The sequence below is a fragment of the Sardina pilchardus genome, chromosome 1 (genome assembly GCF_963854185.1).
Source record: "Sardina pilchardus chromosome 1, fSarPil1.1, whole genome shotgun sequence".
Lineage (NCBI taxonomy): Eukaryota > Metazoa > Chordata > Actinopteri > Clupeiformes > Clupeidae > Sardina > Sardina pilchardus.
Genome location: NC_084994.1, coordinates 13,977,670 through 13,996,269, shown reverse-complemented (window position 1 = coordinate 13,996,269; position 18,600 = coordinate 13,977,670). Strand labels below are relative to the sequence as shown.

At 39.4% G+C, this 18,600-nt stretch overlaps 1 pseudogene; it reads right to left on the bottom strand.

Annotated features, from left to right (window-relative positions):
- The window catches only part of LOC134082730 (NACHT, LRR and PYD domains-containing protein 3-like), a 33,443-nt pseudogene extending 16,308 nt beyond the window's left edge, over window positions 1-17,135 (bottom strand).
- Window positions 17,136-18,600: the final 1,465 nt, after the last annotated feature.

The following is an 18,600-nucleotide window of genomic DNA, read 5'->3' as shown; positions in this document are numbered from 1 at the left end:
ATGATCTGGCTCAGGTCCACTGAGGAGCCAGGCCAAAGCCCAAACCCTGGACAGAGGGGCTCAGTGAACGTGGAGTGGAACGTGTGCAGGTGGGTGAGTGTGTCAGAGGAGACGCTGTAGAAGGTTATAGTGCCGCCCGGCTGGTTCAGGTACACTCCTACTCTTCTGGACCCAGAGGAGGGGGCGGGCATTGCAGTGTGTTTATTATTGTGCCAGGCAGAGTAACGGAGAGGAGAGCAGGTCAGACTCCAGGACTTGGCGTTAGATCCCAGCAGGCTGTCAGTATTAGTCCATGGGCCAGATGAGATGTCGGTACCACTCAAGGTGGCAAAGGTTGCTTATACTTTTTGAAAACATACATGTCTGTAGTTAACATTTTTGTATGATAGCCCTTCTGGAGTCACAGCTAAATTAGGGTTATCAGCTGTTAAAGTTACCCTCCCCCATTGAAAAAACACATTTTGACACAGGTGCATATCTTGCTATTGGCCTTTGTTAAAGACATATTTGCATATTCTATTTTATTATGTTTGGTATCATTTTGAAGGGGACAATCTGAGCTTTCATTTAAGTCCTTTTGTGAACACTTTGGACAAGTACAGCCAACCCTGGAGCTCTTCAAACTTTTAATCACACACATTTTCCTGCCATTCCGCCTAAATCATATTTGTTCTTTTAATCCTGTGGCATCAGGGAGCATCAAAGATACAAAATGCAAACATTGCAATACTGGCATGACTCTAAGGATTCAGAAAATGTATCATTTGCCAATATTATCTCATTCTGAGGGGGTGATATTCAGCCTTATATCAGGCATGCCGTTTTTCGAAGAAAGCAGACCAAACAGTAAGCAGACCAAAGTCAGTAAGATTCACACTCATTTTATACATTTTTTGAAACAATGGGAATATAGCATAATCATTTTTCATTCAATTAACAACTATGAACAACCAACAATAGATTTTAGATTTGTCAGGTACTGTGAAAATATCATTGTAGGCCTACAATGGTAATAATACAAACAAAATGATATGATGATAATAAAAGATTATACTACTACTAATAATAATGATAATAATACTACTAATAATACTAAACAGCCTTCAGAACATCAACAGTACTAAAACAGGTCATCATTTTCTGAATCTGACTCCCCAAGTTCAAATGAAGAGTTATTTTCCAAAACGCTATATCCACCATTTTTTTTTAATTATTATTTTCATGAATTATTTTTTTTATATTTTGTTTTCCAAGTAATTTCAGAGGAACTGTATTGGGTTATGTTTAGTTGATTTATCTTTACTCAATCAAAACAAAACAACTGCAGTTTTTATTGATATTACCTGAAATACACAATTAAATAACATGAATTATTAATGTTTTCTGAAATGGATTTATAGCATTTTAGAAAAGAGCTCTTCAATATTGGCTGTGACTCCTCAGCTTTTTGGTTGCTGCAGGTCTGCAACCTATATGTCTGTGCAGGACAGTCCATTGGATAGTCCATGTGCAACCTGGCAGTTTGCATGAACGCACACACTTGCACAAGAGCAGCTCCAAAACCACCTCTGGTGCAGGTGGAGAACGCATCCAGTGAATGGCCAACTTGCCATCATTGGCCATCCATCCATGCTGTGTTGGGCTTGGCACCATTGGAGATGTTTGCAGACAGCCCCTCCAGACTGCTGCTTGGTAGTTGGCCCATTCGATGTGCAGGTAAAGACTGTCTTTACATAAAGGCAGCTGGCTTGATTCAATTACTCCCTTTTTGGCACGAAACAGCTGGTGACGAAGTTCATTAATTTTACCTGTGCTGCTATTAGCTATGTACACATGCAACAGGTAAACTGCTCAATTTTCTGGAAAAGATCCTCAACTTTCCCAGTTGACTCAGATAATCACTGACTTTGAGCCTGCATTAGATGCATGCAATGCATGCAGTAGCAAACGCGTGTCAGCTTCCTCATGCATTGAGTGCAATTCTGTGACTTCCTCACATTTCTCCTTTGTCAGCTTGTAACAAGTTTCTTCACAGGTGATGAACAGAATTTTGCCATGCAGCAATTGTCTGTACTGTGGATGTTTCCATTCTTCCACCAGAAACTTGATGAGGCTGCTCTTGTTGGAGGAACTGCAAAGGAATTTCCGCCACTGTCTCACATAGTGTCCACCTACCAAGGTCTCTGTGCTGGAGAGTGGAGTCTGCACCCTTGTTTACTTGTTCAGCATCTTCGATGGAAGTTTGACGGTAGATTTCGAAAACAAAATCTAGCCTCTCACTTTGTGCACCTTCTTGCAGGACTGACATCATCACTGACTTTGCCACCTGTACAAAGGTTCTATTGTCGCCATTCATTTTTTGAATAAGTCTCATCCCATCGATGATGCAGGTAGATGGTGTTGGGATGTGTTCTGCTGGAGACACATTCTTCTCGAGTTCTCTAGCTAGTGCAGCTTTGTTGGTTTTTCGTAAAGTGCCATCAGCATTGGCCAGTGCCCATGGAAATGGGCCAAGTGGGTGAGCAAGAACATCCTTCATATTAACATTCCTGCTTTCAGCCACAAGGATCATGTGGCTGAACAGGTTTCTGTCGGCCTTCAGAACAACATCTTGACCTTTCTTTCCATGAGATCTTTTTGTGTTAATATCAGAGAATGTTTTGAGGCGTTGCGTGGTCATCTTGTCAAAGATGTTGGGTCCTCTTCTAGTCTTGAATGTTAATATGAAGGATGTTCTTGCTAGAGAACTCGAGAAGAATGTGTCTCCAGCAGAACACATCCCAACACCATCTACCTGCATCATCGATGGGATGAGACTTATTCAAAAAATGAATGGCGACAATAGAACCTTTGTACAGGTGGCAAAGTCAGCGATGATGTCAGTCCTGCAAGAAGGTGCACAAAGTGAGAGGCTAGATTTTGTTTTCAATGTCTACCGTCAAACTTCCATCGAAGATGCTGAACAAGTAAACAAGGGTGCAGACTCCACTCTCCAGCACAGGGACCTTGGTAGGTGGCCACTATGTGAGACAGTGGCGGAAATTCCTTTGCAGTTCTTCCAACAAGAGCAGCCTCATCAAGTTTCTGGTGGAAGAACGGAAACATCCACAGTACAGACAATTGCTGCATGGCAAAATTCTGTTCATCACCTGTGAAGAAACGTGTTACAAGCTGACAAAGGAGAAGTGTGAGGAAGTAACAGAATTGCACTCAAAGCACGAGGAAGCTGACACGCGTTTGCTACTGCATGCATTGCATGCATCTAATGCAGGCTCAAAGTCAATGATTATCAATGCTGAAGACACTGATGTCATGGTGCTTTGTCTTGCATTCTAGACAGACATCACCTGTCCTATTTATCAGAAATGTGGAATACAGAATAGCACTCATTTTGTTGACATTGCTAAACTGATATTCTCAATTGGATATGGCGTGTGTGATGGCCTAATTGGCCTACACGCCTTCACGGGCTGTGATACTGTCAGTGCATTTGCTGGTCAAGGCAAGTTGAAAGCCCTGAAGATGTTGAAAAAGGACACCTCATACCAAGACACCAGTCAACTGGGAAAGTCGTGGAATGTAACTGAGGATCTTTTCCAGAAAATTGAGCAGTTTACCTGTTGCATGTACATAGCTAATAGCAGCACAGGTAAAAATAATGAACTGCGTCACCAGCTGTTTCGTGCCAAAAAGGGAGTAATTGAATCAAGCCAGCTGCCTTTATGTAAAGACAGTCTTTACCTGCACATCGAATGGGCCAACTACCAAGCAGCAGTCTTGAGGGGCTGTCTGCAAACATCCCCAATGGTGCCAAGCCCAACACAGCATGGATGGATGGCCAATGATGGCAAGTTGGCCATTCACTGGATGCGTTCTCTACCTGCACCAGAGGTGGTTTTGGAGCTGCTCTCGTGCAAGTGTGCGTTCATGCAAACTGCCAGGTTGCACATGCCTATCCAATGGACTGTCCTGCACAGACATGTGTAGGTTGCAGACCTGCAGCAACCAAAAAGCTGAGGAGTCACAGCCAATATTGAAGAGCTCTTTTCCAAAATGCTATAAATCCATTTCGGAAAACATTAATAATTCATGTTATTTAATTGTGTATTTCAGGTAATATCAATAAAAACTGCAGTTGTTTTGTTTTGATTGAGTAAAGATAAATCAACTAAACATCACCCAATACAGTTCCACTGAAATTACTTGGAAAACAAAATAAAAAATAAAAAAAATCATGAAAATTAAAAAATATAAAAAATGGTGGAGATAGCGTTTTGGAAAAGAACTCTTCATTTGAACTTGGGGAGTCAGATTCAGAAAATGATTAGGCTACCTGTTTTAGTACTGTTGATGTTCTGAAGGCTGTTTATATTATTAGTAGTATTATTATCATTATAATTATTGGTAGTATAATCTTTTATTATTATCATATCATTTTGTTTGTATTATTACCATTGTAGGCATACAATAATGTTTTCACAGTACCTGACAAATGTCAAATCTATTGTTGGTTGATCATAGTTGTTAATTGAATGAAAAATGATTATGCTGTATTCCCATTGTTTCAAAAAATTTATAAAATGAGTGTGAATCTTACTGACTTTGGTCTGCTTACTGTTTGGTCTGTTTTCTTCGAAAAACGCCATGCCTGATATAAGGCTGAATATCACCACCTCAGAATGAGATAGTATTGGCAAATGATACATTTTCTGAATCCTTAGAGTCATGCCAGTATTGCAATGTTTGCATTTTGTATCTTTGATGCTCCCTGGTGCCACAGGATTAAAAGAAAAAATATGATTTAGGCGGAATGGCAGGAAAATGTGTGTGATTAAAAGTTTGAAGAGCTCCAGGGTTGGCTGTACTTGTCCAAAGTGTTCACAAAAGGACTTAAATGAAAGCTCAGATTGTCCCCTTCAAAATGATACCAAACATAATAAAATAGAATATGTAAATATGTCTTTAACAAAGGCCAATAGCAAGATATGCACCTGTGTCAAAATGTGTTTTTTCAATGGGGGAGGGTAACTTTAACAGCTGATAACCCTAATTTAGCTGTGACTCCAGAAGGGCTATCATACAAAAATGTTAACTACAGACATGTATGTTTTCAAAAAGTATAAGCAACCTTTGCCACCTTGAGTGGTACCGACATCTCATCTGGCCCATGGACTATATCTTCCCCTTTCCTCTCAATGCTTTTATAGACCACAGTGTAGCCCAGATAACAATGGGTTAAGCCCTAGCTAGCCTTAGCCAATGAAAGCAGCCTGCACTACGGTAGCTTGGTAGCTAGGGCAACCAAAGTTCAAAACAAATTGAATGAATAAACGACACGAACGATACGAACACAAAAAGATATATGCACGGAAGTTAAAGATAAGAAGGTAACTATTTAAATGAATAAATTAGCCAGTAATTTAATTAGTTGTGCTTCATTATATAAATTGTAACCTTGTATTTATAGAACTAAGAGGAAAAACGAAGAAAAGCGATAGAAGATAAAACAGAGATAAGATAGAAACACCAAGAAGACACCAACAACGGTAAAAACAGTTAAGAGAGTCCTGATTCATTTAAACATTATTAGTAGATGTCATATATTTATTAGATTTGTACTGTGTCCTTCCAAATATAAAGATACCCGAAGCAATTACAAGACAAGATTGAACAACACTGAGCTTTATGAAGGAGTTCCGAACTGGTGAGTTCGTTGGAAACTATGCTAAGCTAGCTGCAGTATTATTAGCTTGCAGTTATCTCCGTCCGTGGCTGCATGAAATAATTCAGTGTTTAAACTGCCATTTATAGCACAGTAGTAACCTGGTTGCTTAGCGACATACTGCGGTCACGTAATGAATCTATAAGCTAACGTAACTGTTTACAATTAAAACATAAATGGCACTTGTGACATTTATCCTATTAGACACTATTTAAGTATGATACTAATACTGAAGACAATACACTATGGTATTTACTTTACCACTGTTTTATTTATTCACATGATTATTTATTTATTGAAATACATGATTGTTTCTGGCCATGTGAATTCACAGGTCAGGTTTTATACTGAGATTCGAAGTCGATGGCGAGCCTCCCAGAATCGAACTTGAACGCTCATTGAACTTCCCCCCTTCCCTGCCTCCCTTCCTCCCTTCCTGGTGGTAGGACAATTTGACTTTGACTGACTCTGACTGACTTTGACTTCCCCCCCCCACCATTGACAACCAGACACATTACTGTACATAATTGTGATAATTGAAAACATATTGGATTGATTGAAATTATATGAACATTAACTTATTAACATTCTGAATATTTTTATAACTTCAATGTGTATTTTGTAATGACTATAATATTGTAATAGATAATAATCAAATTGTAGATAAATATAGGGGTGCACCCAGATAGATTTGAATTGATATTTGTGAACATTGATATTTGTGAATATTTATTGCACTGCACTTTTCTATTTATTTACTTATTTGTTTTTATCTTTCTTTTATGGTTATTGTTGACACTTTATATTGATTGATTGTCTTATACAATATCAATACTTTAACACATTCTCCATTCATTAAATACTTAATTTATCTTACTCTTATTTCAAGTCTAATTACTTGCATCAACACTACCTCCAGTAGACGACCCTAACCTTCTGAATATTGGTCCAGTTAATGTTATTATCAGCACTTTATATATTTATTCGAGCCGTGTGCTACAACAGCAATAGCAACCTCTTGTCCACTCCACTCAGCCTCCCAGTAGCAGCGTCCAGGCAGATTGTCTCTACACAACACCTGACCCCACCAGGCAAATCTTTCAGGGTGGTCAGGATACGGCTGCATCTCACCCACACATGTCACCTTTGTCTTCTGCTCAGAGAGAACAAGTTCTTTGTCTGCTGTGTTTGGGTCCAGTGTGAGCGCACAGGTATCTGCAAACAAGACATCCACAGAATCCACAGACTCAGAGTGGGAAGAGTGGCAGATCTCTTTCTCTCTCTCTCTCTCTCTCTCTCTCTCTCTCTCTCTCTCTCACACACACACACACACACACACACAGACACACATGCATACATCTGTGTGTGTATGTGTGCGTGTCTGTTGCCTGTGTGTGTGTGTGTGTGTGTGTGTGTGTGTGTGTGTGTGTGTGTGTGTGTTTATGTTATTTAAACACCACCATCTACAGGCTGATTGGTGTAAAGTCACTAAATGTACTCATACTTTAATTTATTGGTTGGCCACCCATAGATGAAATTCCATGAAACTAACTCACAGAGACTGTCAGAGTTATCATACAAATGGAATTTGGGGCAATTCAGTACAACTCACAAGTGAGTGGTTATGGGCCCTTGAGACTATCATACCAGAACAATTTCGTCATCTTTGGCGCATGGTTAGTTACAGTAGTAGAGAGAGAGATAGAAGGGTTTGTATGGTCATGTTTTTAAGAAGCTATATTCGAAAGAGTATATAGCCATGGTGACTATAATATCCACTAAATACATTAATATCAATACATTAGATAATTGACTGCAGTTATTATATTTTCAAAGTTTTTTTTTTTTTTTTTTTTAAACTCAATTATGCAATTACCAGCCACTGATGTAATAAATGATTGGCCAAAGGACCCCACATTGTGCTTTAACACCCACATAGTGCACAATCCCATACAAAAAGCATACCATGCTAAATCTGTAAATGGTCACAAACGCTGAATAAAACTCAGAAACTTACATCTCAGCAAACGTGGTCGTGCTCTGCTCACAGAGGCATGGTCAGTTCTGTAAGAAAAACAACACGTCACAAACAGGTTTGTGCAACCTGTGAATTGTAAAGTGATTTATTATCATTTATTACCATGTATTATAATCTGCTGGCATACCATTTTATATACACTGTGTGTATACTGTCTGCCTGCTCACCTCCCTCCTTGAAATCTTATCCTCACATGACATTCACTTATGTTATGTACAATTGCTGACTGCACATTTAAGGAACTATTTAGAAATTTGCATTATTGGATGCTGAGGTAAAGAGGTAACATATATGCTTTAATGTAAAGCAGCAATTAAAATGCGACTTCAAAAACTTCACTTGCATGATTGGATGCTGCTTCTAAGAGCTAGTTTTGAAATTAAAAAAAAAAAACTTGTGGTATATACAACATTGAAAATAGACCATACAGTAGGTATTAATATATGTACTGTATATGGTCTCCACAATGGAGACAGTGACTAAATGTGAAACATAGGGTTTTTTTTTCTGAACATACTTGAGTATCTCCAGTTTACAGTCAGGATCCTCCAACCTAGCAGATAACAGCTTCAGTCCTGATTCCCCATGATGATTGTAGCTCAGATCCAGCTCTATTAGATGGGAGGGGTTTGAAGTAAGAGCCAAAGCCAGACAAATACAACCCTCCTCTGAGATGAGGCAATCAGAGAGCCTGAGACATGAATAGATAAAGGGAAAAGAGTGAGAGAGATAGAGACAGATTGTAGTAAAATTTGATATGACGACGATGTTTGGATAAATCACAGACGATATGTGCTATCAATGCCACTCTCATTCGTGCCATATTGTTTAATTGTAAACTAATGTGACACAGATTTGGTTAATTCAGAAATCCATTTCGAAACTCACAAATAGGCTCAAAAATAGGACTACACCAGTGCAATAAAATATGCCAGGACAAATGTTTCCTTGTTACTTTTTCAGTGTGCTGACAAGTGTATGTTATGTTGTCATGGTTCTTCTTACTAATCTGGTAGTCAGTGTCAATAAAGAAATCAATGCCCACCCACCTCAATGTATGAATTTTGCAGTTGGAACTGGACAATCCCTTAGAGAGAAGATTAACTCCTGAATCCCCCAGGTCATTGCCATTCAAGTCCAGAAGTAGCAGGGAGTTTTGTGACTGGAGAACTGAAGCCACAATCTCACAGGACTTATCTGTGAGTTTACAGTCAGCAAATCTGTGACAAGGTTTGACAGAAATTATGACAGAACTCATAATGGAAGGTTTCTACACAGTGAATCAAATTAGGCAACCTAATAATAATAAAAAAAGGTTTTCATTGCACTGCAACAACAGCGTGTCTAATAAAACTTGATAGATAGACAAAGCTAGTTGATATTGTTATAAAGAGACTTTGGCCCTCCCATTTCTCCGGAGTTAAGTTTCGCTTTCCCACGATGTCTGCCGTCTCATTCATTTCATCTTCCACTTCGTTTTAAGCCTCCATCGGAGCCCACTATAATGTTAGGGTGGATTTTAAGGGGAACTTTGCTCTTCCACTTGCTCCCTAAAGTAATGGGACACGGACACCCTAACCCTACATGGGAAAGCGCAAAATCTAGGGAGAGATGACAGGCCTTTATCACTTTCTCTTAGAGACTTTATCGCTTTCTCTTAAAATTACTTTTTTTAAGAAGTCTCATACTGAAGCTAATTTCTCTTCCAGTGTGGCCAAAGAATTCTTTCTTGATAGGACTTGATAGGACTTGAGAGGATAAAATATCTAAATTCTTCATAATTTTAGAAAAATGATATTGTGAGACAACGTGAAATAAGTCTCTTCACACTTGAAACAATACAAAATAGATTGATCTTGATATTAGATTTTTTTTTGCAGTCTATGATCACATGAAAAGCTCATCCATCTCCATCAGAATCTCACCGTGCCTTTCTGTAGCAACTCACAGCTGGGATCAGTCTCCTGCGTCCTTCATCTGATGTGTTGAATTTTCTCAGATCAATCTCATCCTGCACCTCCTCTGACATCAAAAGTATGTGGGCCAGTGCTGTTGATTGATGTTCTTTGGTGATGATAGGAATTTCTGAATTTCTTTGTGTATGGAATGATCATTCATTTCAAACAAGCAGTGGAAAAGATTGATGTATCGTTCTGGAGAGAGATCTTCGCTGTCAAGCTGCTTAATGTACTGACATGTCTCCTTGATGCTATTTGAGGTGTTGTGTGTGTGGTCAAGTACACCTTTCAGAAGGGTCTGATTGCTCTCCAGACAAATGCCCATTAGGAAGCAAAGGAAAAGATCCAGATGTCCGCTCTGGCTCTCCAAAGCCTTATTGAGTGCACTCTTAAGTAAGACATGTAAAGTGTCCTGAGATTTTAATCCCAATATTGAAAGAAAAGAAGATGTAATTGATGGGTGGAGCTCATCTCTGCATTCTTCACTAATAAGGGATTTCACTGCCTCAAAGTTCTTGGTCATGTAAGAGTGAAACACATGTATACAGGGCTGCCAGAAACTCCTGGACACTCAGATGCACAAAGCAGTAGACCTTCTGGTGAAAAACAGATTCTTCTTTGAAGATCTCAGTGCACATGCCAGAGTACACTGAGGCTTCTCGGACATCAATGCCACATTCATGCAGGTCTTCCTCATAAAACATGAGGTTGCCATTCTCTAGATTCTTGAAAGACAGTTCTGCTAGCTTCAGCAGTATGATGTTCTGTGATTCCAAGAGCCTCTTTGTATCTGTTTCGTGGCTTTCTTGATATTTCTGATTCTTTCGAGTAGTCTGGATTAGTAGGAAGTGTATATGAACATCTCAGTCAGAGTAGTGGGTATTTCCTGGGTGTTGTCCTGTTCCAGCATCTGCTGAAGTACAGTGGCTGCAATCCAACAGAAGATTGGAATGTGGCACATGATGTGAAAACTCCTGGATGCTTTAATGTGTGAGATGATTCTGTTAGCCTGATTCTGATTTTTGATTCTCTTCCTGAAGTACTCTTCTTTCTGTGGGTCATTGAATCCTCGTACTTCTGTGACCTGGTCAATAAACTGAGTAGGAATTTGACTCACTGCTGCTGGTCGTGATGTTATCCAGATGAGTGCAGAGGGAAGCAGAGTTCCCTGAATGAGGCTTGTTATCAGAAGATCCACTGATGATATTTGTTTTACATCAGACAACTTACTGTTCTGTTCCAGATCCAGAGTCAACCGGCTCTCGTCCAAACCATCAAAGATGAACGCAACCTGACACTGTTTGTATCCTTCATCATGCAGCTCCTTCAGTTCAGGGTGGAAGTCCAGCAGGAGCCTGTGAAGACTATACTGACCACCCCTGACCAAATTCAGTTCACGGAAAGAAAAGGGAAACATAAAATCTACATCCTGATTGGCTACCCCATCTGTCCAGTCAAGAATGAATTTCTGTACTGAGACTGTTTTTCCAATGCCAGCGACACCTTTGGTCATCACAGTTCTGATGTGCCTCTTCTGTCCAGGTAAGGGCTTGAAGATGTCATTGCAGTTGATCGGTGTGTCTTCTGTTGTTTGTACTCTGGATGCTGACTCTATCTGCCAAACCTCATGCTTCGTATTCACCCCTTCACTATCTCCTGCTGTGATGTAGAGGTCTGTGTAGATCTTACTGAGGAGTATCTCAGCCCCTGGTTTGATGATGCCTTCAGATATGTTCTCAAATCTCCTCTTCAGACTGGCTTTGTGATTCTGTATAACTCTCTTCAGGTCCTCATCTATTTAAAATGAGAAGTCAACAAAGAAAATAAATAAATAAGTTGTACCACTTAGTGCCCTTACAAACATCCCTAAAAGTAATATGTAATTTGAAATGCTTATTAACATTGATTCTCAGAAAAACAGATACATGTTTTTAAGCCAAAATATAGCCTATATGCACCTAGTTTATTCTTTCTGCTTAGTTTATGCTGAGTGTGTGGGTGTTTTCTGCTTTTGATCAAGCTTCTGTGTTGATCTTGTGTGCTCATATCTGTGTGCTTGTCCAGAGGAGGCTGTAGAGGAGGTTGGATTCTGCAAGTATTTTCACACTGGGGACAGGCTTGGTCTCCTGGTAGTCCAGGCTGCTTCCAGTAGTTGCTGATGCACTGCCTGCAGAAACTGTGTCCACAGGTGGTGATGACTGGATCCCTCAGTACCTGCTCACACACTCCACACATGGACTGATCCTTGGTCAGATCAGCCCCTAGCTCACTACAGACACAAAAGAAATCAGTCAGGAAACGCTGAGTAATTTCTGCGTATTAGCCGCATTGTGTATAAGCCACAGGGCAATGAATTATACAAGTTACAAGAAACAAAACCATATCATAACTGCCCCCATATATTAACCTCATAGCTGATGAAATATTGCAAAATCAATCTATAAGCTGCGGCCAAGTTAGGAAATACGGTAGGATCACTTAAAGCAGCATGGTTTTGGTCTAAAAGAAATACTGTATGGCAAAGAATTGTGACACTGTGTTTGCTCACAGCAGAGACACAAGAACCTGTGACATCTGACCACAGGTCACAGTCTTAGGCCTTGTGCACATGCACCTGTGCTAGAGTTTTGCTAGATTTTTGACCTTTTTGGTGACACTTTATAATAACTACACACTATAAAGCATTGGTTAAGCATTTGTAAGCTATAAACTGCTGTTTTTTTTTACATTCATATACTTACAGTATATACATAATTTGTGACAGTTTAACGTTTAATTTCACTTTCAATAAAATCCAATATGGCGGAAAAATGAAAAGGTCTAGTGACACAATCCTGTGAGCATGATGGTACTGCCCAGATGTTCCAGAGTTGGAAAGTTCTAGGAGAAGGAGCAGGCCAAATCAGTCTTAAGTGCCTTTCTCAGTGGCATAACGATGGAAGCTAGTTATTGAACCCACATTGTCCACAACTCTTCTGGCTACTGCATGCTAGTCCAGCTCCTTAACCACAATGCTACCACCACCCACTATTAAGAATCGTGCAATGACTGCCTCGTCATAAATATGTGCAGGGACTCAGCACCAGATGCAGTGAAATGTGCTGAAGCTGATAAGGTGACCAGATGTCCAAGACCAAATCCGGGGACATAATCGCAAAAATGTGGAAAAAAATTAGGACATTTTCAGTTTGCCTATCAATCTGATTGAAATACACAAACAAGTTTCATTTGGAACAAAAAAAAAAAAAAAACAGGGACATTTTTTTGTTTTTCTGTATTTTGCTGGGGGCAGGCAACCGAAGACGGGAACTGTCCCCTGAAACTGGGGATGTCTGGTCACCCTAGAAGCTGAGCCCAATTTCACCCCTGAACCTCAAATCTCACTTCAGGTCATGGTCTGCTGGTTCATCACTGAAGTAGAGGGACAGAGGCATGGACTCCTCTCTCTTCAGAGACACACATCTGGGCACTGGAGATGGAGGTCTGGACATGTCTGCCCTGTGTAGTTTAGGGACATGAAACAGAACAGGGTTTTTCATTTCAGAAAACACTCCATAGCTGATATTCTGTTTTGAAAAGATGTTTTGAAGACATTATCAGTTATCCTCCTGACTACCAGAGGTGCATTTGTCCTCTCTGGGGGACATTTGTAAACTTGAATATCTCGTAGACCATGCATTCTACTGAGCTAACTCCTTTTGTTCTCTACAGAGGACATTCAAGAACTTTTATTTGATAACACATTTATGGAGGTGGGGTTTTGGGAACTTCCTTTCTTGAAATGTCATTGGTCAAATGGACGCAATTTTCCAGGAAGAAAAAGAGGACGTTCCCTAAAACCCATCCCCATATTAAATGATATCCCCATATGAAGCCTTGAATGTTCTCTCTACAGATCAAAAGGAGTGAGCAGTAGTATTCATGGTGTTGGGGATTTAGAAATGTCCTCTAGAGAAGAACAAAAATTAACGGCTGGTAGTCAGTGTGTGTGTGTGTGTGTGTGTGTGTGTGTGTGTGTGTGTGTGTGTGTGTGTGTGTGTGTGTACAGATGACACCACACATGAAAGCTCACTTCAGATCATGACATGGTTCATTGCTGAAGTAAAGGGACAGAGGCATGGACTCCTGGCTCCTCAGAGACACACAGCTGGGCATTGGAGATGGAGGCACGTTTGGCCTGTGGAGATTGGGGGACACATGCAATGTACCGTATCTCGTCCTGGAAATCATTCTTCATGATCACACAGGCATAGTGCATAACCTCTGGTGTGTATATTTGTGCGGAATTTAAACACTCAGGAGATCTTGTTTTTTTGTTGTTGTTTTTTTTCACATTACATTACATTTGGCTGATGCTTTTTTCCACTCACCATCCATCATAATGTGTTGGTGAGAAAGGATCATCCAGGTCCTTGATGTTCTCCATAGACACACATGCGTTAACGGCAGACTCTGGTCTAAATGCCCCGCGGTGACCTGCAGCCTCCTCTCTCTCCTGAGAGTCACTCATCCCAGCAGCAGTGGGAGACCTGAACTGATGAAACATATGTAAATGTGCATGACAAGTTACAAGGTTTGTTTACAAACTACAATAACAATGACGATTGTCAAGATGTTTATCATAGGCACATCAGAATTGTGCAGATTGATTGCATGGCAGGAGGGCCGCAAGTTGGTCTGGATGAGTGCATCAGCTAAATGAATGCAAAAACTGATATCTAACCAAATGTCATTCAATATTAAGTTGGTAGCCTGATATACAGTAAGTGCACAAGCTAAATGAATGCAAGAACTCATATCTGACCAAAGTACATTAAGTTGGTAGCCTAACATTGTCATACTAAAAATTCTAGCTAGAATTTGAGTCTGATGCTGCTGTATTAGGCTGTGATATTGGGGCGTGTTTAAACCGAAACCGAAACAAAATGCCTTTTCACTCATTAGGACCTACAACCAATCAGAGCAGCATTTCTGTTGTAAACAAAATCAACCCAAGCACTCTTTGGTGAAGTGGTTGATTAAGATACTTTTGATCATCTTGTCCATCATTGTATAAAGCCAGCCCTGACAATTTGATTGGTCCAAACAGCTTTGGTTCAAGCATGGTTGCACCTCAGTGGAGCAATGCCAGACTGAACTTCCCAACCTCTACGTTTGGCTGGCACCCAGGCTATTAGTCTAGTTAGTATTGTTTGTAGTGTGACACTTATAGCTCTTTCTTGTACAGTAAGTGTATTAAGCATTGTCTGGCTAAGGTGTCTTAAGATCAGAGTTGGAATTATTTCAAGATATCTCATTAAATTTAGATTTTAAACTTTGACCTCCTCAACCAACTTCTAGTTATGGTTATTCTAGGTCACGGAAAAATACTGACAGACATGTGATACGTCATAGTCCATTGCTCTTGTGTGCGTGTTTTGTCTTATACAATGAGAGAAAATGTGGATGACCCTGTTCTGAGTAGATATGTTGTCAACACCGAGTATCACTCCCCAATGCAATCACAGATATAGTTAATACATATGCAACAATACACAATAATGTAGACATATTAGTACCCCCCACACAAAAACTCTTTGTTTGACCTCCACTCCGATGACATAGCCAAAGCTTAACTTATAAGCATGTTACTTCACTTCCCCCATGGGGACATTACTTTCACCAAGCCCCAGGATGGGAGAGGTCAGAGGATTTATGGTTATTATTTCCAAAATATCTGTAAGATATCTGATCATGGTTTCATTAGATCAAGCTATACTTGTGCATAGTTGTAGAGAAAGTACTAGACTGTGGCCTGCATCAAACTTGAATCTCACACATATCTTTTCATACCAGCTGACTGACCAATTAGCTGGGAAGAGGACAGTAGTGTTGATGTGTTTCAGGATAAAATACCTGAATATGGAGAGATTGTTCTTCTTTCCTCTTGCTCTTGGGCCTCTCTCTCTCTCTCTCTCTCTCTCTCTCTCTCTCTCTCTCTCTCTCTGTCTCCCTATCAGACATCAGACCATAATGCTAAACCTTCGCACCTCCTCAACCAACTTCTAGTTATGGTTATTCTAGGTCACGGAAAAATACTGACAGACATGTGATACGTCATAGTCCATTGCTCTTGTGTGCGTGTTTTGTCTTATACAATGAGAGAAAATGTGGATGACCCTGTTCTGAGTAGATATGTTGTCAACACCGAGTATCACTCCCCAATGCAATCACAGATATAGTTAATACATATGCAACAATACACAATAATGTAGACATATTAGTACCCCCCACACAAAAACTCTTTGTTTGACCTCCACTCCGATGACATAGCCAAAGCTTAACTTATAAGCATGTTACTTCACTTCCCCCATGGGGACATTACTTTCACCAAGCCCCAGGATGGGAGAGGTCAGAGGATTTATGGTTATTATTTCCAAAATATCTGTAAGATATCTGATCATGGTTTCATTAGATCAAGCTATACTTGTGCATAGTTGTAGAGAAAGTACTAGACTGTGGCCTGCATCAAACTTGAATCTCACACATATCTTTTCATACCAGCTGACTGACCAATTAGCTGGGAAGAGGACAGTAGTGTTGATGTGTTTCAGGATAAAATACCTGAATATGGAGAGATTGTTCTTCTTTCCTCTTGCTCTTGGGCCTCTCTCTCTCTCTCTCTCTCTCTCTCTCTGTCTCCCTATCAGACATCAGACCATAATGCTAAACCTTCGCAGTCAACATAGTTCTCTTCCTGAGATGTGCCTGCAACATCTAGTTTCTTCATACTTTGCTCTCTGTTGCTGTTCCTCTCTGTTTTTTATCACCCTGTCCAAACAACTTTCATCAAACAAACACAAACAAGTATCAACACGCAGATACTACACAATGAATACCTGCCAGCTTTACAGCCTGCAGAAGTGCACTGTAAAAAAGGGGGTGTCTAAAAACACTAAATCTGAGGTAAAGATACTCAAAACAAGTGAAATTATGTGTCCATGCAGCAAGATAATTTCACTTACACTTACTTCACAAGATGTCTTGGATTGAGATAATTAAATCTAGAAATGAGATTATAGTGTAAAGTTGAATAAGATGCTCAATTATACTAAGATGTACAGTACATTTCAAACATTCATCACACATGACCCCTGTCCCAGAAACAGAGGTAGAAAGTACTGTACATTATTTTGATTCATTTTCTATATTTTAAGCATCACCAGTTGCACTCTGCCATACTCTCAAACTGATGGTCCTCTCAAGTAATTTGTCCTGGTACAACACAATACATAAACCATCCAAAGAAAACATATATTTATACATGAATGAAATAACTTACGCTATATTTTAAGCTTCATTTGCGTGCTTGTCTGGAATCCATGTCCTTAACAGTCCGATGCTAGAGAACTGGATGGACTTGTTCAGTCTCAGGAGTTTAAAATGTGTTGATACGATCAGAAACAAGAGCAAAAACAACTTACTTTGTTAAGAATGTTAATTCTTTCTTCCCCACTCTTCTCCCACACTGTAATTAAATCTGCTGAATTTGAATCGAAAGGAAATTACCAGAGCAAAATCTGTATTTGAAATGGACACATTCATTTAATCATAAAAAAGACATGTACATTCAGAGAGAGAAGAACAATGTGCCTCATTGCATTTCCCAGAATGCCTCCATAACTGAAGTAATGATTACTTGATTTTAATGTGTGAATGGAGAAACGTAAGCAAGTAGTGCATTTTACTCAAGATGGTAAATGTTGTAAATGGTAGATGCTGGTATGTTTGTAAATAAAGGGCTGGTGTATTAACCCCTCCCATCCAAACAGACAGACATGGGGTGCTGGGTCATTCCACCTCAATTCAACGGATTTTAGAGAAAATTTCTGCTTGACCATCTCAGATTTGCTTCAAACTTTTACCATCTAAAGAGTAACCATTTAAACTAACTTAGCCAAAATATTAGATCGGTATACCTAATACATCCAGAGAAAAACATTTTTGAACATGGTACCCCCCTTCTGATTTTTGGCACATTGGCGCCCTCATCTAAATCTGCAGCAAAGTTCAGATGTCATTATCTCAAAAAGTGTTCAAGCTTAAGACTTCAAATTTTCTGTGAATAATGATTGCTACCTATAGATTCCACATATTCATTCCTAAGTCGTATGTGTTGACACTGACTGTGTTTCAATCTTGTGAAATCAGAAGAAAAATTGCAGATTTCTTTCACACCCCCACATTCGGTGCCCCATTACACAATTTGTAAACAAAATGTTTGGCAAATGGTTATGTCTCTCTACAGAAGTGTTTAAGCTGTCTTTGAAAAAGTAATGAAGAGGTGTCTATATTGCTTTTTTGTTGGAAGTATTGTAACACAAAACTGAAAAACAATCAATTTGGATAATATTGTATCTCCCCATTACAGAGGTATGACAAGCTATACCAATGAAGTGAACACATCTCCAGAAAGAGTATGGAATGGGCTTTCAGACTGTGAAATTTCAAGATGGTATTATGGCTATGGTTATTGAAATGTTATTTTTGAAATATTGGTCTACTATAACAACACATTGCTGATATCCATGAACAGTGACATCTAGTGGCATTAAATAGTGACAGCAGCAATTTATTTCGGAAATACAGGAAATATTTTATTAGTTCATCACTCAGCAAGTAAATGAAAATATAAATGTTTAACAGTATGAGACATAAACATCTGATACTTAGGAATAAGACAAGGATAATGAAATCATTAAATAATAGCACAAAAAAGCAACGCTAATTGTTGTAATAGACCAATATTTAAAAAAATGTTTTTTAATAACTGCAGCCATAATACCATCTTGCATAATACCATCTTGAAATTTCACAGTCTGAAAGGCCATTCCATACTCTTT